The sequence below is a fragment of the Jaculus jaculus genome, chromosome 17 (genome assembly GCF_020740685.1).
Source record: "Jaculus jaculus isolate mJacJac1 chromosome 17, mJacJac1.mat.Y.cur, whole genome shotgun sequence".
Classification (NCBI taxonomy): domain Eukaryota; kingdom Metazoa; phylum Chordata; class Mammalia; order Rodentia; family Dipodidae; genus Jaculus; species Jaculus jaculus.
In genome coordinates, this window is record NC_059118.1 from 65093594 (window position 1) to 65118496 (window position 24903).

Genomic DNA, 24903 nt, shown 5'->3' on the forward strand with positions numbered 1-24903 from the left:
GTTTTTTGAGGCAAGCTCAAATCTTTTTATTTTATTTTATTTTATTTTTTAGTGCAAGAGAGAGAGAGAGAACTGGCATACCAGGACCTCCAGCCACAATAATTACACTCCAGACATGTATGCCACACTGTGCACATGTGCGATCTTGCATGTTTGCATGGGATCTGGAGAGCAGAACATGGGTCCTTAGGCTTGGCAGGGAAGCACCTTAATATCTAATCCATCTCTCCAGCCCAACTGTATTCCTAAGAAAATATTTTAAATAAAAGGGGGCACATTTGTGCTCATTCTGGTAGCACATATACTAAAAGGGGGAACATTTTAAAATATAAAGTTTGAAAGGCAAGAAAAATGATAATGATATTTAAAGATTACTATATTTTAAACAATGTTTTTATTTAAAAGGGCTACATTTCATAATTCCTAGCATGAGTTCTGCGGGCAGGCTTTGAACCAGGTGCTGACATTAGGCAAGGCCTAACCTTACTGTGTGTTACAGGACTCAAAGTTCAAGAAGCAGGCCCAGTTCAAATTCAAATCTGCACACACAGTGGGTCACCTAAGTAATACTCATGCCACTTCTCTCTGCACTCTCTTCCTGGTCTATATGCAACATTGAAGACAGCCAGTACCTACCTCCCAGGTAGAGATCAGAACCCCCAGGCACTTCTGGTGATAATGCAAAATGACACAGCTGCCCACTATAGAAAACTGCCTGGAAACTCCTGAAACAAGTAAACACAGAATTAGTACATTATCCAGAATTCTACATCTACCACAAGTGCTAAAAGCAAGGACTTAAAGGGATACTGGGTACCCATGGTCATGGTCATATTCCCCATAATAACCAAGAGGCAGATGCAACATACCAGCCCACTGGGAAGAGGTAAACAGCAAGATACCAACGGTCTACGACACAGATGACACTTAGGGATGTTGTGCAATTAAAACAAACCACTCATGAAAACAAAAACATTCTTTATTCTCACTTAAATAAGGTATGTAGGGCTGGAGAGATAGATTAGTGATTAAGGTGCTTGCCTGCAAAGCCAAAGGACCCAGATTCAATTCTCCAGGATTCATGTAAGCCAGATGCACAAGAGGGAGGGGATATGTATCTGGAGTTCATGTGCAGCAGCCAAAGGCCCTGGCATGCCCATTCTCTCTCTCTGTCAAATAAATAAAAATAATTAAAAAATAAATAAATAAGGTATGTAGACTGTTCGCATTCATAGAGAAAGAAGTAGAGTAGAGGCTGCCAGCGGTTGCAGAAGGGAACAACAGGGAGTCCACATCTCCTGGGCGCAGAGTTTCGGTTCGGGAAGATGAAAGGTTTTGTAGACGGATGGTGGTGATGGAGGTGCATCAGTGCAACGCTCTTAGGACCAACAAACTGCAGAGTTAAAATGATCATTTTCACGACTTCTACAATCTCTTGCCACTCTAAAATATTAAAATTTAAATTAAAATATGAAAAAATACCCAATTTCTAGAGCTGTACCTCAGGACTAACCACTCATGAGCCAGACAGTGGACGGTGGGTGCCGGCACAGAGTGGCACCTCCTTAGATTCCAGAGCTCCTGTCTCTCTGGCTTCCCGAAATCCACACTACAGTGTCCTCAGGATCCTCCATCTTGGAGCAGGATGCCTTCGGCCGGTGCATATTCCAGCCTCAGACTTCTTCCCATGGCCAGAAGACATCCACAGCCCAAGGGATAAGGATGAAGCAACTGCTAAGCTGTGAACAGAATCTTCAGTAAGTCCGTAAAGCTGGGCGACCACATGGAACACAGCAGATTGCACCCTTTCTCCTAGACGGCTGCTGACAATCTCTCCCCAAAATCAGGATCACAGATCAAGGCTACCATACAGATCCCCGCACAGGGGGACAGGAGGAAAACTCCAAGCACTTCATGTACATTCTTTCACTTTTATATTACAAACAAGACTCTTACTCTCTTGATCCTTTCACAAACATTTCAATCATGAAATTTTCAAGCGTACATAAAGGTTGGGCTTAGCGGGCCCGACCTCCAGGTAACAGCAGCACAACTAATTGTCACTCTGTTGACTCAACCGTCTAAGAATCTAAGTTCTGAAACAAAATATATTTGAAATCACATGATACACAGCAACACTGGAGGAATTTCACTTCTAACAATGCTTGCCATAGTCATCCTCTATTTTTCTTTATTTTTGAAGGTCTGTTTTGAGGCCTTCAATTCCTTTCCTCTCTTCCCTCAAAGCCACAGAAAATTTCCTATCTGCCTTAGCAACATCAGTACAGGGACACAGCACAGGCAGAAGTCTGTTGTGCATCTGGTTCCCGAGATGTGTATGTTCTTCACAGACCTTGAGGTCACTCCACTTTGCAAACCAATGCACACGCACATCACACACCAGCGTTCTTTATCCCTCGTTCGACTATCCTTCCTAACCTCATGTCCTGACTTCCTTACTGTCCTAAGCCAAGTACTCCATACTCAAGTCTAATCACTGAGAAGACCCCATGTATAGTAAGAGACTAACCTCAAGTGCTTAGGGTAAGTCCCAGACTCTAAATTAAAAATTAAAACACAGCAATGTAGGGCTTACATATAATTTACAAATGTTAAAGAAAAATATGCTAGACACTGGATTATGAAATATTCAACAGGCCTTCTTATGCAAGTCATTCCTTCGTGTGTGTGTGTGTGTGTGTGTGTGTGTGTGTGTGTGAGATTAAACTTTTTTCACAATACAAGTTTTATCTGCTAATGAGATTCATTTCCTTGTAGTACTTTTCACCTGTGGCAAACCTGCCACCTCTAATTTGTTCTAAAAGGAATTTTAATCACCCAATCAATCATACTCTCGACCTTCAGCCTTCACAGCCACTTTGCCATGGTCAAACCTGGCACTAAAAATGCATGTTGCCACAGTTCTGTTGTCCTCAAGCTCCAAAATGTCAGTGAAGTGAACAAGTCAAGTGAGCAAGCCCTCAGACAGATGATAACGGCACGTGGGGTTTCTAAGTTGTCCTCTGCAAGGACATTGTAATGAAACTGAGTATCTGTAACACCACCAAGTGATAGCTCTTCCTCCACTGGGACTTAACGGCTTAGAAACAATGCAGCTTCCTACACAGCAAAATCACTCCTCGCTATAAAAATCATGACTTCATTTGGGGGTTGGTGTCTTTTTTCACACCGATAAGAGTGAAGGCAGATCCTTGCTGCGCTCACCCCACCCACACAAGTGGCCATCGTTCCTGCTCCTCCTATTCTTGTTAGGCAAAAGCCTCAGCCCTCAGTCACTTCAGCACCTGCTCAGGCCTGCATTCCCAATCGAACCAAAAGTACCCTCTCCAGCCACAGTCGCCACCACTCACAGCTTTATGTTTCTTTCCCAAGAAGAAGCCAAGACATAAACACAAGGCAGGGCTTCTTAACTTTCCCCTGAGAAATGTTTACATGACCATGGTTGTATGGTATAAATGCAGGTATACAATCAAACACTTCCTAATAAGTCACAAGGAAATATGTTTTAACATAATTCTTTGGTATGCATAACATTTTATCATTTATGAAAAAAAAAAGCAAATTTGCCTAAGAATAAGACTGATGTGCTCGTTTTTACATAAAGAATTGAGTCTTGACTGATTCTCTAGGACTTAGAGCATTTTCAACATTTTTCAGAGTTAACTGATATTTTGATTTTATAATTGTCAATGCTAAGAGCATCACTTCATATAAATATACAGTACAAAATGGCAGAAGCATGTTTAAGAACAGTTTAGAAATTGTTAAAAAAAAATTTTGAATACATAGCCAAAACTCACTAAACAATTTTTTATGAACTAAAGCCAGCAAAGAAAACAATTTTCACAATCATTCTAACACAATACAATTCAGACATGCTCCTGTGATACAAGCTGAGGAATGATGGTGGGAAGATATTAAGTCTTTGTTTTGCCATAATTAAAAACATTTTGGGGCTGGAGAGATGGCTTAGCGGTTAAGCGCTTGCCTGTGAAGCCTAAGGATCCCAGTTCGAAGCTTGATTCCCCAGGTCCCACGTTAGCCTGGAGCTCGTTTGCAGTGGCTGGAGGCCCTGGCGCACCCATTCTCTCTCTTCTTTCCCTATCTGCCTCTTTCTCTCTCTGTCACTATCAAATAAATAAAAATAAACAAAAAAAAATTTAAAAAAAAAATTTTGTTGCCAGGCGTGGTAGCGCACGCCTTTAATCCCAGCACTTGGGAGGCAGAGGTGGGAGGATAATCGAGAGTTCGAGGCCACCCTGAGACTACATAATTAATTCCAGGTCAGCCTGGACCAGAGTGAGACCCTACCTCAAAAATAAAAAAATAAAAAAACATTTTGTTGGGCTGGAGAGATGGCTTAGCGGTTAAGCGCTTGCCTGTGAAGCCTAAGGACCCCGGTTTGAGGCTCAATTCCCCAGGACCCACGTTAGCCAGATGCACAAGGAGGCACACGCATCTGGAATTCATCTGCAGTGGCTGGAAGCCCTGCAGCACCCATTCCCTCTCTCTCTCTCTCTCTCTCTCTCTTTCCCTCTTTCTTTGTCACTCTCAAATAAATAAATAAAAATAAACCAGGGCTGGAGAGATGGCTTAGCGGTTAAACGCTTGCCTGTGAAGCCTAAGGACCCCGGTTCAAGGAGGCTCGGTTCCCCAGGTCCCATGTTAGCCAGATGCACAAGGGGGCGCACGCGTCTGGAGTTCGTTTGCAGAGGCTGGAAGCCCTGGCGCACCCATTCTCTCTCTCTCCCTCTACCTGTCTTTCTCTCTGTGTCTGTCACTCTCAGATAAATAAATAAAAAAATGAACAAAAAAAATTAAAAAAAAATAAAATAAAATAAACCAAAAAACATTTTTTAAAAAAATATTTTGTTTCTATAAGAGCAAAAACATTGTATCTACAGTAAAAACACTGCAATTCATAACATATAAACAGTCTTGATTCTGCAGGGCATGGTGACACAACCTTTAATCCCAGCACTCAGGAGGTTGAGATCACTGTGAGTTAAAGGCCACCATAGGGCTATAGAGTAAGTTTCTGGTCAGCCTGGTCTACAGAGAGACCCTCCCTTGAAAAATAACAAAATATTCGACTCAACTCTGAGTGCTTCAGGCAGTGTGAGATGGTGTTGTCTGGCAACCCCAAACCCATGAATTTCAAATTATCAATAACATGCATCTAGACCACCTCGATGACCTTAATTCATGGATGTGAGACATGCATCCAGCTCACCTCGATGACTTTATTCATGGATGTGAGACACACATCCAGAGCACCTTGATGACCTTCATTCATGGATGTTAGACATGCATGCAGATAAACTCAACGGTCTTTATCATGGATGTTAGACACACATGCAGCTCACTTTGATGACTTTATTCATGGGTGTGAGACACGCATCCAGCTCACCTCGACGACTTTATTCATGGACGTGAGACACGCATCTAGCTCACCTCAATGACTTTATTCATGGACGTGAGACACGCATCTAGCTCACCTCGATGACTTTATTCATGGACGTGAGACACGCATCCAGCTCACCTCGATGACTTTATTCATGGGTGTGAGACACGCATCCAGCTCACCTCGACGGTCTTTATTCATGGATGTGAGACACACATGCAGCTCACCTCGATGGTCTTTATTCATGGACGTGAGACACACATCCAGCTCACCTCAATGGTCTTTATTCATGGGTGCGACACATGCATCCAGCTCACCTCGATGACTTTATTCATGGGTGTGAGACATGCATCCAGCTCACCTCCATGGTCTTTGTTCATAGATGTAAGATCACATCCAGCTCACCTCGACAGTCTTTATTCATGGATGTGAGATCACATCCAGCTCACCTAGACGGTCTTTATTCATGAATATAAGACACATATCCAGGTCACCTTGATGATCTTTATTCATGGAATTTAAGCTCACAATAATGTCCTAAAAGTGATTAGTGAGGAAACATATCTTATGTCCAAGAAACATGCTAGGTTGTACAGAACATGTTCCACACTCTAGAAATTATTGTGTAAGAAAGTAAAATGACCCAAAGATTTCTCTATTCTAGGAACTTAACACGCAGCATATTTTCTTAAAAATTTAACAAATAAAACCATCAAGATTTAAAGTCACTTTTGGAGATCTTGCACTTTCTAACTAGTTTCTCAAAGGGACTTTGACCACAAAGGAGTGGCATTCCTTTCACTTTGGATTTCCTCTGGTGCATAAATTCAACCAGTGCCCAATTAGGGAAATACTCAAGCGGTTCTACTACATCCTACCTCAATTAAGATAGAAAGATATCACAGAAAACTTAAACCTTTAAGTATTAAAATTCAAAGGAATTCTTTTACTGTTGCCTTTAATCTAAAACTTGATTCATGTTTTGTGTTTAACATTTCATCAAAATACCTCAAAAAAACAAAAATAAATTTCATTAGAACTTTCTTACATTTTTTTAATACTATTGCCATTAGATTGAATCATTCAAGAAAATCTACTCCAGAGGCATTGTCAATAATGAAAATGTAACCTGGGGCTAACACACTTCTTACAATATTGATGGCAAGGCTTAAACACCTAAGAAGCTCAACCTAGAACAAATGACTTACAGCTTCTGCTTCCTTCACAGACTGAAGATAATAACTCTCATAGGTCTATTAAAAGTTTTCAGACTAGGGGCTAAATAAGGCTCAGCTTAAGGTTAAGCCATGTGGTGGTTTTATTCAGGTGTCCCCCATAAACTTAGGTGTTCTGAATGCTAGGTTCCCAGCTGATAAAGATAAGGAAATCAATGCCTCTGGGAGGCAGTGTATTGTTGGGGGCAGCTTAATGGGTTGTTATAACCAGTTTCCCCTTGCCAGTGTTTAGCACACTCTCCAGTTGCTATTGTCCACCTTATGTTGGCCAGGGGGTGATGTCAACTCACTGCTCATGCCATCATTTTCCCCTGCCATCGTGGAGCTTCCCCTTGAGCCTGTAAGACAAAATAATTTTTTTTTCCCCAGAAGCTTGGTTGGGTGATTTCTACCAGCAATGTTAACCAGACTACAACAGTAAAGTGGTGCCGAGGAGTGGGATTGCTACTAGACACCTGACTATGGCTTTGGCCTTCTGGACCTGATTTTCAAGAGGAATGTGAAAGGATTTGAAACCTTGGCCTAGGAGATGCCTTGTAGTGCTGTAAGTACAGCTTGATGGACTATTCTGGTCAGAGTTGAAAGACCTGAATGCAGTAAGAACTATGGACTGTGAGGTTTGGCTTATGAGGGTGAGAAAGAGCTTTGCTTGGACTAGGCTAGCAGTTTGTGTGAGAAGCTTGCTCATATGTCCATGTCCTGAGAAGTTGTGCAGGGTTGCTTTGCGTAGAAATGAACTGGTGTGTGCAGAGGGATATGGCACAGAAAGAAAAATCTTTGGGTGAACTGTTGCCTGTTCAGTTGCAATTGAGAGATTACAACCCTTGAGACTGGGCTAGCTGACCTGCGCTGGGGCAACAGGAGGAATGTCAATTCTTTTGAAGGGGCCTGAGTGTTCAAGGAATGTCCTATGCTTCAAAATCTGCTTTATTCCTTTCCCCCCCTGGATTAACAAATTGGCACCCTACCTGGTATTGTGGAATATAAGAAATGCAGTAAACAGAGGGTCATTGAGTTTGCCACATGGTCTTGTGTTTTGGAAATGGCCATGGGCAGTGTGAAGCAGGTTTGCTGGATGCCTGCATGGAGACCCCATGGGGCCATGAGGATGAACCATGGCTTGCAGTGGAGACCCAGTAGAGATGACAGCCGGGACCATGAGGTGGCTGCCAAGGAGAGCTGCCGGCCCCAATGAAGTTTTCCAGGACTGTGAGTAGCCTAGCTGGAGCGGCGGAATTGGAACTCCAGAGACTTGTTGCTGGTTAGAATTATCGGACTTGGAGATTTGTCACTGGCTAGTTGTTGGACTTGAAAATACAGAGTTTGATGTTTGCCCTGGTTGTTTTAAATTTTGTATTGGTTGAATGTTTCTTTGCTATGCCCAATGCCATCTTTTGCAGTGTGACTATTTATTCTGTGCCATTATGTGTTTTTTGAGGTTATTTTTTGGTATTATGGCTCAGTTAAAAGATCTTGGACTATGGGGATGGATGAACGTCATTAGAATTGATAAAAAAAAAAAAAACTATGGGGACTTTTAAAGTTAGATGAATGCATTGCACTTTGCATCATGTATGGTTATCAGTTTATGGGGGCCAGGGGCTGAATGTGGTGGTTGGAGTCAGGTGTCCCCCATAAACTCAGGTGTTCTGAATGCTAGGTTCCCAGCTGATGGAGATTTGGGAATTAACACCTCCTAGAGGGTGTGTATTGTTGGGGGCAGGCTTATGGGTTATTATAGCCAGTTTCCCTTGCCAGTGTTTGACACACTCTCCTGTTGCTATTGTCCACCTTATGTTGGCCAGGGGGTGATAGCCACCCTTTGGTCATGCCATCGTTTACCCCTGCCATCGTGGAGCTTCCCCCAAGCCTGTAAGCCAAAATAAATCTTTTTCCCAGAAGCTGCTCTTGGTTGGGTGATTTCTACCAGCAATGTGAACCAGACTACAACAAGCCACTTGCTTGCAAAGCCTAAGGTCCCAGGTCAATTCCCTAGTACCCATGTAAGCTAGACACACAAGGAGGTGCATGCATATGGAGTTCATTTGCAAGTGGCTGGAGGCCCTGAGGTGCCCATATTCTCATTCTCTCTCTCAATCTCTCTCTCTCTGTCTCTCAAGTAAGTACAGAAATAAATAAAGTGTAAAAAAATTATAAATAAAACTTTTCAGACTATATACATAGGTCTCAAAAAATGTCTATGTATTTAAATGTAAATAAAATACCTATTGCCATTTGTAAAACTCACTTATTGCAATACAGGGACTATGTAATATTATGTATGAGAATGACACTGGAGTGAAAAACTTTAAAAAACAAACAGTTTAAGTTACATTAGAAGAGATCAAATACAGCAGAAGCTCACTTTAATCTACCAGAGCCGCACCTTGAACTTATCTGGACTCTTCCAGCAAGTTCTTCAAAGAGTTACATATCCGTGTATGTCTTACACAAGCCTGTGAAGCTGCACTGCCGTGGTGATGGACACACATGCTGTTTGAAGTCAAGGCAGCAAGGAGCAGCAGACTGAGGGGCTACGTGTGCTCCCATGGATCTGAGCCAAGGCTGCCTTCCAGGCCCGCCCACTGCTGCTTTCCCCATGGCACCCATGCCAGTGTGCACATGGTTCTGTTCTTCAGCCTCCTGAAGCCAAGGGTGTACCCAAGTAATCAAGAGCAAGTCCTCCACCAAAAGAGACTTATTCTTTCCAGTCCTCAAATTCCTATGCTCATTCAGTTACTACAAAGCCATCCTGAATTTATTTATTTTGTTTGGTGGCCAGTGTCACTATACTGCTAAGTGATTCCTTTTGCCTTTCTCAGTGGACACTCGTAAAAGGTTTGAATACAAAACACCTATGTGATATAGCAGTATATATTGCCTGTCACTTAAAGAAAATTATCTAGAATTATTTTTTTAGATAACAGAAAAGATCAGGCTCGGGGTGAGCATGTAAGGTTAGTGATGGACAGAAGTGATAAGTAAGCTGGATGGCTCCACACTTCACAAGAAACATCACCCATTTCCCAGAATGAAGTGATAATGCATCTAGTAGGCTGCCATCATTTTAAAGATGTGATCCCTGAAGACCCACAGGGATCAGTGCCAGTCAGCCTAGACAATGACTACAGAGGAGTTTCACATCCATGGCCAAGCTCACAGACAGAAAGGAGAAGGAGGCAGGGTGTGGTGACGCACACCTTTAATCCCAGCACTCAGGAGACAGAGGTAGGAGGATCACCATGAGTTCAAGGGCAGCCTGAGACTACATAGTGAATTCCAGGTCAGCCTGAACTAGAGTGAGACCCTACTTCAAAAAATTTTAAAAGAAAGAGAAGAGAAGAGAAGAGAAGAGAAGAGAAGAGAAGAGAAGAGAAGAGAAGAGAAGAGAAGAGAAGAGAAGAGAAGAGAAAAGAGAAAAGAGAAAAGAAGAGAAAAAAGAAGAGAAAAGAAAAGAAAAGAGAAAAGAGAAAAGAAGAGAAAAAAGAAGAGAAAAGAAAAGAAAAGAGAAAAGAAGAGAAAAGAAGAGAAAAGAAAAGAAAAGAAGAGAAAAGAAGAGAAAAGAAAAGAAAAGAAAAGAAAAGAAAAGAAAAGAAAAGAAAAGAAAAGAAGAAAGACAGAAAGAGAGAGAAAGAAGGAGAGTTTCTAAGAGCAGGGAGCTGTGGTAAGGGCTGAGTCACTCAAGTACTTGCCTTGCAAGCATGAGCACCTGCGTTCCATCTCCAAAATCTATGTAAAAAGTAGCCCCCCCCCACACACACATGTGACATACACCTGTAATCCCAGAACTGGAGAGGCAGCAACAGAAAGATCCTAGTGACATGCTGACCAGCTAGGCTAGCTTACTTGGTGAGCTGTAGGCCAATGAGAGACTGTGTCTCAAAGGAGGGGAGAGCATTCTTGAGAATGACACCACAGTTGTCTTCTGGCCTGCACACCAGCTCACACACTCTCTCTCTCTCCCTCCCCTCATCCCCCCAAAAAAGTAGAGTTGGCTTGGGCTAGAACAAGACCCTACCTGGAATAAACAAAACCAAAAAATGCAGAGAGTAGAGGGAATCAGAGTTGTTCCTAATCAGACAAGAGCTTCAGTGTCAGATAAAAAAGGCCTGGGGAACAAACATTAGTGAAAGCTATACAACATTGTCAAAGGGCTTCATGTCACTGAATTATATACTTAAGATGATTTAAAGGTTAAATTTCATGATTATGGTTCACTGAAAAAATCCATAATGAAGCATGGCTTTTAAACATTTTCCTTTAATTCAGTAAAGGGTACAGCTACAGATTTTTATTTCCAATTGCAAGCTTCAAGTAAGGCAATATAAACAGCAGTGGAGGTCTGACATTTCTAATCTATTTTTTTAAATTTATTGTGTAAATTCTTCACTAAATCTTACCTGCACTTATGCCGTAGTTACATTCAAACTACTAAGACAAAACACCTGATGAAAAGCAGCTGATAGGAGGTAAGTATTCTTTTGGCTTACAGTCTTGAGGGGAAGCTTCATGATGGCAGGGGAAAGCATGGCATGAGCAGAGGCTGGACACCATCTCAGCCACCACAGTGGGAAACAGCAATAGGAGAGTGAGCCACAGTCTGGCAAGGGAGAGCTTGCTAACCCCCTGAGGCCTGCTCCTATCAACACTTTTCTGCAAGCAAAACTCCACCTCCCAAATTTCCACCACCTGGGAATCAAGCATTCAAAACACATGAGCTGATGGGGGACATGTGATTCAAACCACCACATTCTGCCTCTGGCTACTATAAGCTCACAGGCATCCATGATATAAAATGCAATGTATTCACTCCAACCTTTAAAAGTTCCCATGGTTTTTCAACCCCAATACTGTTCAAACATCCTCATAGTCCAAGGTCTCTTAATCATGAGTCTGTAAAACCAAAAACATAATGGCACAGAATTAAATTCACATCTCAAGAAATGGCACTAGGCACAGCAAGGAAAGATTGGACTAAGATCTAAAACAAGCAGGGCAAATATCAAATCCTACAACATTATGTCCATCTGGGAGCCACAACAAAGTGTGGTGTTCTAATTCCACTCTTCCAGCTTGCATGAGCACAGCCCAGGGAAAACTCCATCCTCAACCAGTAGCCTTTCTAGTCCCATAGTCCTGGCATCTTGAAAAGTCCTGGGGTCTCCACTGCAATCCACAGTTCATCCTCATGGCTCCACCAGGTCTCCACACAAGGACTCTGGCAACCATGCCTCATATTGTCCAGCATCTATTTAAAAAAAAAAAAAAAACACATCATAATGCAAATCAAATAACCCTTTCTTTCCTGCATTTGTTATACTACAAAAGCACCAAGTGGGCTGCCAAATTTATTAATCAAAGGAGGAATAAAGCTGACTTTGAAAAGCAAGAAAACTCTTTGAGCATCCAGGACCCCTACTTTCAAAAGTCAGCAGTCTTTCTGCCATTCCAATGCAGAATGGCTGGCCTAATCTCAAGGGTGCTAGTTTCTCAAACAACTGTATCTGAAACAGGCTGCTGCCTCCATCCTGAAACCTTCATTTGTTTCTATGCCATTTCCATTTGATCACACCAGACAATTTTTACATAATACAGCCCTACAAAAGTCCTTAGGGAATGGACAGAACTCAAAAAGCCTCATACAAACCACTGTTAGCTCAGTCTGGACAAAGCTTTTTCTTCCCCTCATAAGCCAAACTACACAGTCTACAGTTCTCACTACATTTATTTCTTTCAACTCTGACCAGAACAGTACATTATTCTGCTTATAGCAAATGCAGACAACTTCTCAGGCCAAGGTTTAAAATCTTTCCACATTCCTCCTACAAATCATTTTCAAAAAGCCGAAAGTTACACGATCAGGTTTCTAACAATGACCCCCACTCCCAGTACCAATTTTCTGCTTTAGTTACCTTCTTTTTTTGAGGTAAGTCCAACAAACTGGCCTTTTCTATGAGAGAGAAAAAGAGCAAGAACAAAAGAAAGAAAATTGGCACACCAGGGCCTCCAGCCACTGTACTCAAACTCCAGACGCATGTGTCACCTTGTGCGTCTGGCTTACTTGGGATTCTGGCCAAAATCCTAATCATGTTTGCCCTGACATTCTGTGTTTTCTATTGTTTCCCTGAAGAAAAACAAAAATTCTTCACCCTATGGAGCTACTTGCTGACCTCCGTTGCTGAACCTGCCTGATTGCCGGAACCAAACACAAAAGCCACAACTCACTCTCTTCATGTTGTTATCCTCCCTGCTCCAAGCAGCCAGCGAGATTTATCTTGCTTTCACTGTGGTTCTTCTTTCAAACACTAATAATATTGTCCTTGAGCTCTCCTCTGAGTCTGTTTCTATATTCTAAGAACTCACAAAAGGGAATCCCAGTTCCTGGCAACACTCCCATCCCCACAGACTATCTGCCAGACACTGCTATAGAAATTCTCAGAGCTGCTCTAGATACTAGGTGTCCTTTTTTCTGAAATTAATAATTACACCATCTCACACATCCCTTTCCAGAACTCCCATTACAGCACAAGCTCTATGCTGCAGGTACAGGCCAGGAACCAAGGCCAGCAATTCACCAGGAGACCACCAGACATCTAAACAGAGGGAGTGGGAACTGTATGTTTAGATGAAGAATGGCTGCGGAGGCCTATCTAAGGAAGCAATGTTTAAGCCAGGATTAGAAAGAAAAGTCATTCAAAAGGACACAAAGTTTCAAAATAAAGAGAACTGAAGTACCAAAGTATTCCTATGGGAATGGCTAAGCATATTCTAGAAACTAAATTTAGTGCATTTTGCTGCTGTCTCATTAACTTGAAACACCAAGCAAAGTATTTAACTGACACCCAAATCTCTTCCAGTGGGGAAGTTAGACAACAGTCAATGCATTACTCAAATCGGTTCTCCTTCTTCTAAATCACCTGCCCTTTTGTAATCTCATTTCTTGAAGCACAGATGTCTGAGTGGGCAGAGACAGAAAGAGCTATTAATTTTGTTACTTCTTAACAGAGGAAAGATGAGCTGAAATGAGTTTCTGAATTACTGTGAATTTTAACTAACTGTGTCCTTCCATGCCACTATTAACACGGGCAATGGAGATATCTTCATCCCAGACTGAGCACTTGCTAGTCAAGAGCATCATCATTATCGGTACCAAGGGCAAACAACCCACAGAGGTCAAGAGCAATGCCCAGCTGTGAAGCAAGCAGACAGGGTGAAGGGCCTTCCCCATACCTCAGCACTGCCGTCACTGGGGGGTCAGAGGAGAAGATGGGACTGAGGGGAACTCCAAACACTAAGCGCCCTCAATACCCCTGTAACCCAGGTGCTAGGAACGCCTTTACTTTACTCAGTGTTGTGCTGATTCTACACCCAACTGACAGGGCCTCTGGGTGTCACACATTAGAGTCAACCACCCATGATATGACATAGTCCTAGGCAAGATGACCTTCTAAGTCAACAGATGAGGAAAACAGGCTGGGCTCCCTCAAAGTGGTGGTCCTCGCTCCCTTTGCCGAGGCCTGAACGAAAGAATGTACAATAAACACCCTCCCCCTCTGGCACTCTGCAACTGGGACATCAAGTGTCTACCAACGTCAGACATGGACTACAACTTAATCTGCTCTGAGCCCCCCAGTGACAGCAGTGCTGAGGTAAGGGAAAGGCCCCTTCACTCTGTCAGCTCACTTCACAGTTGGATACTGCTTTTGACAACTGTGGGCTGTTTGCCCTTGGTACAAATAATGAATATACTCTTAAATAGCAAATACTCAATCTGGGAGGAAAATATCTCAACTTACTCCATCAGGTCTCCAGGTTCTCCAGTCTTCAGGCTTGGACTGAAATTTAAACCTTTGGCTCTCCTGGTTCTCAGAGCTTGGGACTCAAACTGGGCTTAAATGGGTCTCCAGCTTGTCCACTGAAGATCTTTTGAGCCCCAAATATATATTTATACATATATCCCCTATAAACACATACAATATTATTTGCATGTTCCCTTTACATTTTTTGAGGCAGGGTCTCACTCCAGCCCTGGATGATCTGGAACTCACTCTGTCCACCCAGGCTGACCATAAACTCACAGTGAGCCTCCTGCCTCTGCCTCCCATGTGCTGGAGTTAAAGGCTTGTGCCACTATACCTGGCTCTCTTCTCTATTCTGTTTGTTTGTGTCCTTTTACTCTAACATCTGTCTCTCTGTGCCTTTCCAACTCGTTTTTCTCTAACATCAGTTCTTTGGTCCTTAACTGCATTCATGCAGTACACCATCCTCAGCACAAGCTTCCTCTGAGAGCTACATAAAGCGTCGCCATGACGCAGCCTGTGACCTCTGAGAAGGGAGACAGGACGGCTAAAGCACACGTCCTCTTGGATATGCACTGTCTTCAGAGGACGACCCGAGACTCAACCTTCCTCTCTCCTTAGAGGGAGCCACACTATCTCAATATTTCTCTTCCTACTGCCATTTCTTTCCAAGAGGAAAAGAGAACCTTTTTTACTAGGAAGACTGGTTAGTGCCCTCTTAACAAATTAAGAATTAAACATGAAAACCATGCTACTCATGTTAGGCTTTGATCGAAAGGACCAAAAAAAAGGGGGGGGGGGCAAATGTTAACTAACAGGAAAACCCTTGCCTGTGAAGCCTAAGGACCCTGGTTCAAGGCTCTATTCCCCCATGTAAGCCAGATGCACAAGGTGGTGCATATGTCTGAAGTTCATTTGCAGTAGCTGGAGGTCCTTGCACACCCATTCTCTCTCTTACCTGCCTCGTTCTCTCTCGCTTGCTCACTCGCTCTCGCTCTTGCTCTCTCTCTGTCTGTTGCTCTCAAATAAAAATTTTTTAAAAAACAATTTTTTTAAAGCTTAAAACAAAAACTCAAAGATTCCTTATATGGTATGACCACATCTTCATAAGACACTTTCTAGCCATCCATCCTTCTAGTTATCTGTATAAAAATTCACAAAGAGGGCCTGGCATAGTGGCACATGCCTTTAATCCCAGCACTCGGGAGGCAGACATAGGAGGATCACCATGAGTTCAAGGTCACCCTGAGAATGCAGAATAAATTCCAGATCAGCCTGAGCTGGAGTGAGACCCTACCTCAAAAATTTAAAAAAAAAAAATCCACAAAGAAACAATGGGCACAGTGGCTCACAACTATACCCTTGGCATTTAAGAGGCTGGGAAAAAAGATTGCCATTTGAGCTCTGGACTACATGGTGAGGTCAGGCTAAATTAACCTACTCAATGAGTCACTGTCTTGAAAAGAAAGAGAGAGAGGGAGAGAGAGGGAGGGAGGAGAAAGGAAGAAAGGAAGGCAGGAAGGAAAGAAGAAAGAAATTCACAGAAATCAGAATGATGTTTAAAAGGTATGGTCTATAATCCCAGCACTTGGGAGGCAGAAGTAGGAGGATCACCATGAGCTTGAGGCCACCTGAGACTACATAGTGAATTCCAGGTCAGCCTGGGTTAGAGTGAGACCCTACCTCAAAAACCAAAAAAAAAAAAAAAAAAAAAAAGTATTATCTACCACTATTTCTAGAATATAAGAATTAAGAGTATCTTCATTGACTCTACTTTCCTAATGTGCCAGTGTGGTGGTTTGATTCAGGTATCCCCCATAAACTTAGGTGTCCTGAATGCTAGGTTCCCAGCTGATGGAGGTTTGGGAATTAACGCGTCCTGGAGGGAGTGTATTGTTGGGAGCGAGCTTATGGGTGTTATAGCCAGTTTACCCATGCCAGTGTTTGGCATACTCTCCTCTTGCTCTTGTCCACCTTATGTGGGCCAGAGGGTGATGTCCACCTTCTGCTCATGCCATCGTTTTCCCCTGCAATCATGGAGCTTCTCCTCGAGCCTGTAAGCCATAATACATCCTTTTCCCCTCAAGTTGCTCTTGGGTAAGTATTTTCTGGCAGCAATGTGAACCTAACTGTAATAGCTAAGGTTTTTTTTTTTTGTTTGTTTGTTTGTTTGTTTTTTGAGGTAGGGTCTCGCTCTAGTGCAGGCTGACCTGTAATTCACTATGTAGTCTCAGGTTGGCCTCAAACGCATGGCGATCCTCCTACCTCTGCCTACCAAGTGCTGGGATTAAAGGCGTGTGCCACCACGCCTGGCTGCGCTAAGATGATAAAATAGTAAACGTATCATTTTCAGAAAATATTTATGTCAGAACATTAATGTGAACTTTTAAAGAAGGCAAAAAACAATAAATGTAACAAAAAGTACCAAAATGCACAGTTTATAGCCTGGCATTGTGACACAACCAGTACTGTCACCCCAGCACCTGAGGGACGGAACAAGAGATGCAACAGTTTTGGTGATCTCTGGCTCCCTAGCAAGCTCAAGGCTGGTCTGGGATACCTGAGATTCTGTCTCAAAACTTAAAAAGAAAAGAACAAAACTATACACTTTACAAAGAAAACAAGTTAAAGCTCGGTGCGTGGTAAGCCTGTAGTCCCAGCTGCTCAGGAGGCAGAGGCAGAGGCAGAAGAATCACTTGGATGGAAAGTTCTGGGCTGTAGCCTAAGGGGTGCCTAAGGTGGGGTGAACCGGCACACGTCAGAAATGGAGCAGGTCAAAACTCCCACACTCAGCAGTAGTGGGATCATGCCTGTGAACAGCCACTGCACTCCAGCCTGGACAGCACAGTAAGACCCCTCTTTAAAAAGAAGAGTTTTTAAAAATAGGTTAAAACTCATTTCTGCAATTTTAAAACTAAGACCATCGCAAAGATAACAGAGGGATCAGATTGGGAAAGGGGAAGGATATAATAAGGTCCCTTGGAGGAAGCTTGAAAGAACCCCTGCTTCCCACCCTCTAGGGAAGAGTGGGGGAGTATCTGATTCCTTAGCTCAGGTAGTGGGTAGTTCATTTGACTCACGTGAACAAGGGGCAGAAATGTGTTCTGCATAGTGGGTAGAACATGAGTGGGCATCCAACTGACAGGAAACCTAAAGCAGGCTGACAGCAGGAGCGTAGGACTTCCTACAGGAAACGTGAGAGAGGGTGACGGCAAGAATGGAGGACTTCCTACAGGAAACGTGAGAGAGGGTGACGGCAAGAATGGAGGACTTCCTACAGGAGACGTGAGAGAGGGTGACGGCAAGAATGGAGGACTTCCTACAGGAGACGTGAGAGAGGGTGACGGCAAGAACGGAGGACTTCCTACAGGAAACGTGAGAGAGGGTGACGGCAAGAATGGAGGACTTCCTACAGGAAACGTGAGAGAGGGTGACGGCAAGAATGGAGGACTTCCTACAGGAGACGTGAGAGAGGGTGACGGCAAGAATGGAGGACTTCCTACAGGAGACGTGAGAGAGGGTGACGGCAAGAATGGAGGACTTCCTACAGCAGACGTGAGAGAGGGTGACGGCAAGAATGGAGGACTTCCTACAGGAGACGTGAGAGAGGGTGACGGCAAGAATGGAGGACTTCCTACAGGAGACGTGAGAGAGGGTGACGGCAAGAATGGAGGACTTCCTACAGGAGACGTGAGAGAGGGTGACGGCAAGAATGGAGGACTTCCTACAGGAGACGTGAGAGAGGGTGACGGCAAGAACGGAGGACTTCCTACAGGAGACGTGAGAGAGGGTGACGGCAAGAACGGAGGACTTCCTGCAGGAGACGTGAGAGAGGGTGACGGCAAGAATGGAGGACTTCCTACAGGAAACGTGAGAGAGGGTGACGGCAAGAACAGAGGACGTCCTACAGGAGACGTGAGAGAGAGTGACGGCAAGAATGGAGGACTTCCTACAGGAAACGTGAGAGAGGGTGACGGCAAGAACGGAGGACTTCCTGCAGGAGACGTGAGAGAGGGTGACGGCAAGAATGGAGGACTTCCTACAGGAGACGTGAGAGAGGGTGACGGCAAGAACAGAGGACGTCCTACAGGAGACGTGAGAGAGAGTGACGGCAAGAATGGAGGACTTCCTACAGGAAACGTGAGAGAGGGTGACGGCAAGAACGGAGGACTTCCTGCAGGAGACGTGAGAGAGGGTGACGGCAAGAATGGAGGACTTCCTACAGGAAACGTGAGAGAGGGTGACGGCAAGAACAGAGGACGTCCTACAGGAGACGTGAGAGAGAGTGACGGCAAGAATGGAGGACTTCCTACAGGAAACGTGAGAGAGGGTGACGGCAAGAACGGAGGACTTCCTGCAGGAGACGTGAGAGAGGGTGACGGCAAGAATGGAGGACTTCCTACAGGAGACGTGAGAGAGGGTGACGGCAAGAACGGAGGACTTCCTGCAGGAGACGTGAGAGAGGGTGACGGCAAGAATGGAGGACTTCCTACAGGAAACGTGAGAGAGGGTGACGGCAAGAACAGAGGACGTCCTACAGGAGACGTGAGAGAGAGTGACGGCAAGAACGGAGGACTTCCTGCAGGAAACGTGAGAGAGGGTGACGGCAAGAATGGAGGACTTCCTACAGGAGACGTGAGACAGGGTGACGGCAAGAACGGAGGACTTCCTGCAGGAGACGTGAGAGAGGGTGACGGCAAGAACGGAGGACTTCCTGCAGGAGACGTGAGAGAGAGTGACGGCAAGAATGGAGGACTTCCTACAGGAGACGTGAGAGAGAGTGACGGCAAGAATGGAGGACTTCCTACAGGAAACGTGAGAGAGGGTGACGGCAAGAATGGAGGACTTCCTACAGGAGACGTGAGACAGGGTGACGGCAAGAACGGAGGACTTCCTGCAGGAGACGTGAGAGAGGGTGACGGCAAGAACGGAGGACTTCCTACAGGAGACGTGAGAGAGGGTGACGGCAAGAACGGAGGACTTCCTACAGGAGACGTGAGAGAGGGTGACGGCAAGAATGGAGGACTTCCTACAGGAGACGTGAGAGAGGGTGACGGCAAGAATGGAGGACTTCCTACAGGAGACGTGAGACAGGGTGACGGCAAGAACGGAGGACTTCCTGCAGGAGACGTGAGAGAGAGTGACGGCAAGAATGGAGGACTTCCTACAGGAGACGTGAGAGAGGGTGACGGCAAGAATGGAGGACGTCCTACAGGAAACGTGAGAGAGGGTGACGGCAAGAATGGAGGACTTCCTACAGGAGACGTGAGACAGGGTGACGGCAAGAACGGAGGACTTCCTGCAGGAGACGTGAGAGAGGGTGACGGCAAGAATGGAGGACTTCCTACAGGAAACGTGAGAGAGGGTGACGGCAAGAATGGAGGACTTCCTACAGGAGACGTGAGAGAGGGTGACGGCAAGAACAGAGGACGTCCTACAGGAGACGTGAGAGAGAGTGACGGCAAGAATGGAGGACTTCCTGCAGGAAACGTGAGAGAGGGTGACGGCAAGAATGGAGGACTTCCTACAGGAGACGTGAGACAGGGTGACGGCAAGAACAGAAGACTTCCTACAGGAAACGTGAGAGAGGGTGACGGCAAGAACAGAGGACGTCCTACAGGAAACGTGAGAGAGAGTGACGGCAAGAATGGAGGACTTCCTGCAGGAAACGTGAGAGAGGGTGACGGCAAGAATGGAGGACGTCCTACAGGAAACGTGAGAGAGGGTGACGGCAAGAACGGAGGACTTCCTGCAGGAGACGTGAGAGAGGGTGACAGCAAGAATGGAGGACTTCCTACAGGAGACGTGAGAGAGGGTGACGGCAAGAACAGAGGACGTCCTACAGGAGACGTGAGAGAGGGTGACGGCAAGAATGGAGGACTTCCTACAGGAAACGTGAGAGAGGGTGACGGCAAGAACGGAGGACTTCCTGCAGGAGACGTGAGAGAGGGTGACGGCAAGAATGGAGGACTTCCTACAGGAAACGTGAGAGAGGGTGACGGCAAGAACAGAGGACGTCCTACAGGAGACGTGAGAGAGAGTGACGGCAAGAATGGAGGACGTCCTGCAGGAGACGTGAGAGAGGGTGACGGCAAGAATGGAGGACTTCCTACAGGAGACGTGAGAGAGGGTGACGGCAAGAATGGAGGACTTCCTACAGGAAACGTGAGAGAGGGTGACGGCAAGAATGGAGGACTTCCTACAGGAGACGTGAGAGAGGGTGACGGCAAGAACAGAGGACGTCCTACAGGAGACGTGAGAGAGAGTGACGGCAAGAATGGAGGACTTCCTGCAGGAGACGTGAGAGAGGGTGACGGCAAGAACGGAGGACTTCCTACAGGAGACGTGAGAGAGAGTGACGGCAAGAATGGAGGACTTCCTGCAGGAGACGTGAGAGAGGGTGACGGCAAGAATGGAGGACTTCCTACAGGAGACGTGAGAGAGGGTGACGGCAAGAATGGAGGACTTCCTACAGGAGACGTGAGAGAGGGTGACGGCAAGAACGGAGGACTTCCTACAGGAGACGTGAGAGAGGGTGACGGCAAGAACGGAGGACTTCCTGCAGGAGACGTGAGAGAGGGTGACGGCAAGAATGGAGGACTTCCTGCAGGAGACGTGAGAGAGGGTGACGGCAAGAACGGAGGACTTCCTACAGGAGACGTGAGAGAGGGTGACGGCAAGAATGGAGGACTTCCTGCAGGAGACGTGAGAGAGGGTGACGGCAAGAATGGAGGACTTCCTACAGGAGACGTGAGAGAGGGTGACGGCAAGAATGGAGGACTTCCTGCAGGAGACGTGAGAGAGGGTGACGGCAAGAATGGAGGACGTCCTACAGGAGACGTGAGAGAGGGTGACGGCAAGAATGGAGGACTTCCTACAGGAAACGTGAGAGAGGGTGACGGCAAGAATGGAGGACGTCCTGCAGGAGACGTGAGAGAGGGTGACGGCAAGAATGGAGGACTTCCTACAGGAGACGTGAGAGAGGGTGACGGCAAGAATGGAGGACTTCCTACAGGAGACGTGAGAGAGGGTGACGGCAAGAATGGAGGACGTCCTGCAGGAGACGTGAGAGAGGGTGACGGCAAGAATGGAGGACTTCCTACAGGAGACGTGAGAGAGGGTGACGGCAATAACGGAGGACTTCCTACAGGAGACGTGAGAGAGAGTGACGGCAAGAATGGAGGACTTCCTACAGGAGACGTGAGAGAGGGTGACGGCAAGAACGGAGGACTTCCTGCAGGAGACGTGAGAGAGGGTGACGGCAAGAATGGAGGACTTCCTGCAGGAGACGTGAGAGAGGGTGACGGCAAGAACAGAAGACTTCCTACAGGAGACGTGAGAGAGAGAGGGTGGCAGCAAGAACGGAGGACTTCCTATAGGAAACATGATGCTTTTGAGCTTTTATTACTTCCTCCATGCTGACATGACAATGTGACAGTACCTGTCTGCTCCTGCCATGCTTCTCACCTTGACAGAAAGTTCCCAGGAAACAGTAAACCAAAATAAACCCTTTCCTTCTATAAGTTGCTTATGGTCAGATATTTTGTCCCAGCAATGAGTAAACATAACTGCTTCACCAAGAGATGTCTTTCAGGAGTAAATCCTGAAACTATTATACTAGTGAGATTTGCTGATTTATAGACTACTTAGCAAAGATCTGCAGAAGCTATGCAAATAACTACTGAACCCTATGTCAATGTAGTCAATTTAATAACTTATTTCCACATCTAAGTACTTATTAAGTCATTGTTGAACAAATAAAGAAATTGGAACTACCTGAGAGGTAAAACAGTTTCATGACAGCTTTTATCTAGATAGAGGCATAAGGAGCCAAGAATGACATGACCCCAACGTCATCCACAAACTGATGAAAGGTCATGCTTCTGCCACAGGGAGAAGATTGAACCAAAGAAGAGACAGGGACTAAACAGGTAACATGGAGAAACAGCCTGGCTTTACTGAGACCTCACCATAGGGTGCCTAGGACATTCTAGCCTGTGGATAATGTTTAACTCTGCGAAACTGTCACACTCTCCCTTAGAGCAGAGATATACTTATGTAACATCCACCATGATTTTCAGTTTCTTTAAAGTGTTCATGAGTCACTGCAGCTTAGTTTTGCATATTTTTATAATCACTATGCTACTTGTGTGTTTGAAAAATGGAAGGATATACATGTGTTGAAACTGTTTAAACTACAGGTGGTGTTGGGGGCACAAAGGAAGCATTTAAATCCTTTTTGGCTAGCTTCCATTTTCCAGCTGTCTAGCACAGGGTGGAAAACCCAGCTGTACCTGGTTGATTTGTCAAGAGCAGTAATACGAACATTCACCTCGTTCTGCCTCACACTCAGAACCTGTAGCACAGCCAGAATAAAGACTGACAATGAAAATGAAGAAGAGGCAGAAAAGATTCCTACAAAACTACAAATCAAAGCTCAAGTCTCATCAAGTTATTGATCCAGTAGCAGACATTCACTGAACGCACGTTTTACATATAGTAATGATCATTCACCATAATCACATTCATGCATCTATACAACAACTGTATTTTCTAAAGCTCAGACTCAAAGAGGATATACAATACTCCCAGTTCTGGACAACAAAGGGATTGAAAATAAATACATACCTAGAAAAAAAATCATTCACCCAGTTATGATGACAATTACCAAAACATAAGCATTCAATGTAAATTATATTTTTAGTATTTTAAGGCTGCTTTTAGAATTCAGTTATACTACCAAATAAAATATGGCATGAGAGTATGGAAAACTGAAAATATTTCAGAATTAAACAGTCCTCAGTTCCAAGATCAAATTTGTCATGTGACCTGTTTACTATTTATTTTTATTTATTCATTTTATTGGTTTATTTGCATGTACAAATGGGTGGTGTGTGCATATGTGTAGGAGTGTTCCTATGTGTAGGTACACATGTGTGCAAGTATGCACGTGTGTATGCAGAGGCCACAAGTGGGCATCGATTGTCTTCCTCAATCGCTCCCCACCTTGTTTTTTTTTTTTTTTTAAATTTTTTTTATTTATTTATTTGAGAGCGACAGACAGAGAGAAAGACAGATAGAGGGAGAGAGAGAGAATGGGCGCGCCAGGGCTTCCAGCCTCTGCAAACGAACTCCAGACGCGTGCGCCCCCTTGTGCATCTGGCTAACGTGGGACCTGGGGAACCGAGCCTCGAACCGGGGTTCTTAGGCTTCACAGGCAAGCGCTTAACCGCTAAGCCATCTCTCCAGCCCCCCACCTTGTTTTTAAGACATGATCTCTCAGTGAGCCTGGAGGTCACCAAATTAGCTAGACTAGAAATACAGCCAGCCCGCCCCAGGGATCCTCTGGTGTCTGCCTCTCCAAGGCTGGGATTATAAACATTCACTGCTACACCTGGCTTTTAGCAGGTGTTGGGGATTCAAACCCAGGTCCTCACATTTGTGTGGCAAGCACTTCACTGACTAAGCCATCTTCCAAGCCCCCATGTGAACTGGCTACTATTTAAAGGCCCTCAGATCCAGGGTGGGTATCTGATTTGATTGTGACAACATATGAGTAACAATGCCCACCTGATTCAACTAGCATGAGAACTAAGTATATGTCAGAAATGCTCTACAATGCCTGACAAAAACTTACAAACTGAGAAGACAAGGAAGCATGAGCACTCAGGAAAGCCAACGCATGAGGCCCAAGCCCACAGTATGTTGACATGTCATCACTGTTCCTTGTACGCGGGCACAGTCAATTAACAGACAGTGAATGTCAACTAAGGAAAGACTTACAGGCCCTCCAAAGTGCTGATTACAGAACTCCAAAGGAAAAAGGCCCCAAAAGTCTACAAATCTGCTAGTGTTGCAGTAAAGACATGCCTTATTGCTTCCTCATGTTCTTGTAGAACCCCAACAATACAGAACAAGACTGTGATGTGGTATCACTGCTCAGCCTCCACCCTGATTTGTATTCAGTGACATGACAACAGTCCACCTCCTTCCCACCTACTCCTCAGCAAAACCAACTAGCCACTCACAAAGCACTTCACTCAGAGAACTTCCTGTCACTGTACCCCTTATCCTCAACCTCCTACTGACCACAGAGTCAGATAATCAAAGAACTGCACCTCAAGACAGAGGGTGGAACAGATGCCTCCACTCCATGGAGAACAAAAGGCAAGTAAAGCCGTTTTGAGACTTCAATTCTTGGTTCTTGCAATTATCTCTCTGCAAACTATGGCTTTATAAGAGTGCAGAGCTCCTGGATTTTGGTCTCAACATACAAGGGCATACAGATTAACAATCACTCCAGTATCATACCATGTTACCATATGCCTCAGGGGCCCCAAGCACAGGCCAGGCTTAGGCCTGTTGCCCCCGCATAATCACTTACTAGCACTCCCTTTCACTGATCTCAAATGCCTTGATTTAGGAAATGAAAGATGTGATCAGT

General features: G+C 44.9%; 1 protein-coding gene across 1 annotated transcript in view; it reads right to left on the minus strand.

The window, feature by feature from the left end:
* Fars2 (phenylalanyl-tRNA synthetase 2, mitochondrial) overlaps positions 1 to 24903 on the minus strand; it is a 459371-nt gene that overhangs the window by 425434 nt on the left and 9034 nt on the right. Inside the window, exon 2 of the mRNA XM_045137011.1 lies at positions 637 to 725. The gene's annotated coding sequence lies outside the window, so the exon portion shown is untranslated. The remainder of the gene's footprint in view (positions 1 to 636; positions 726 to 24903) is intronic.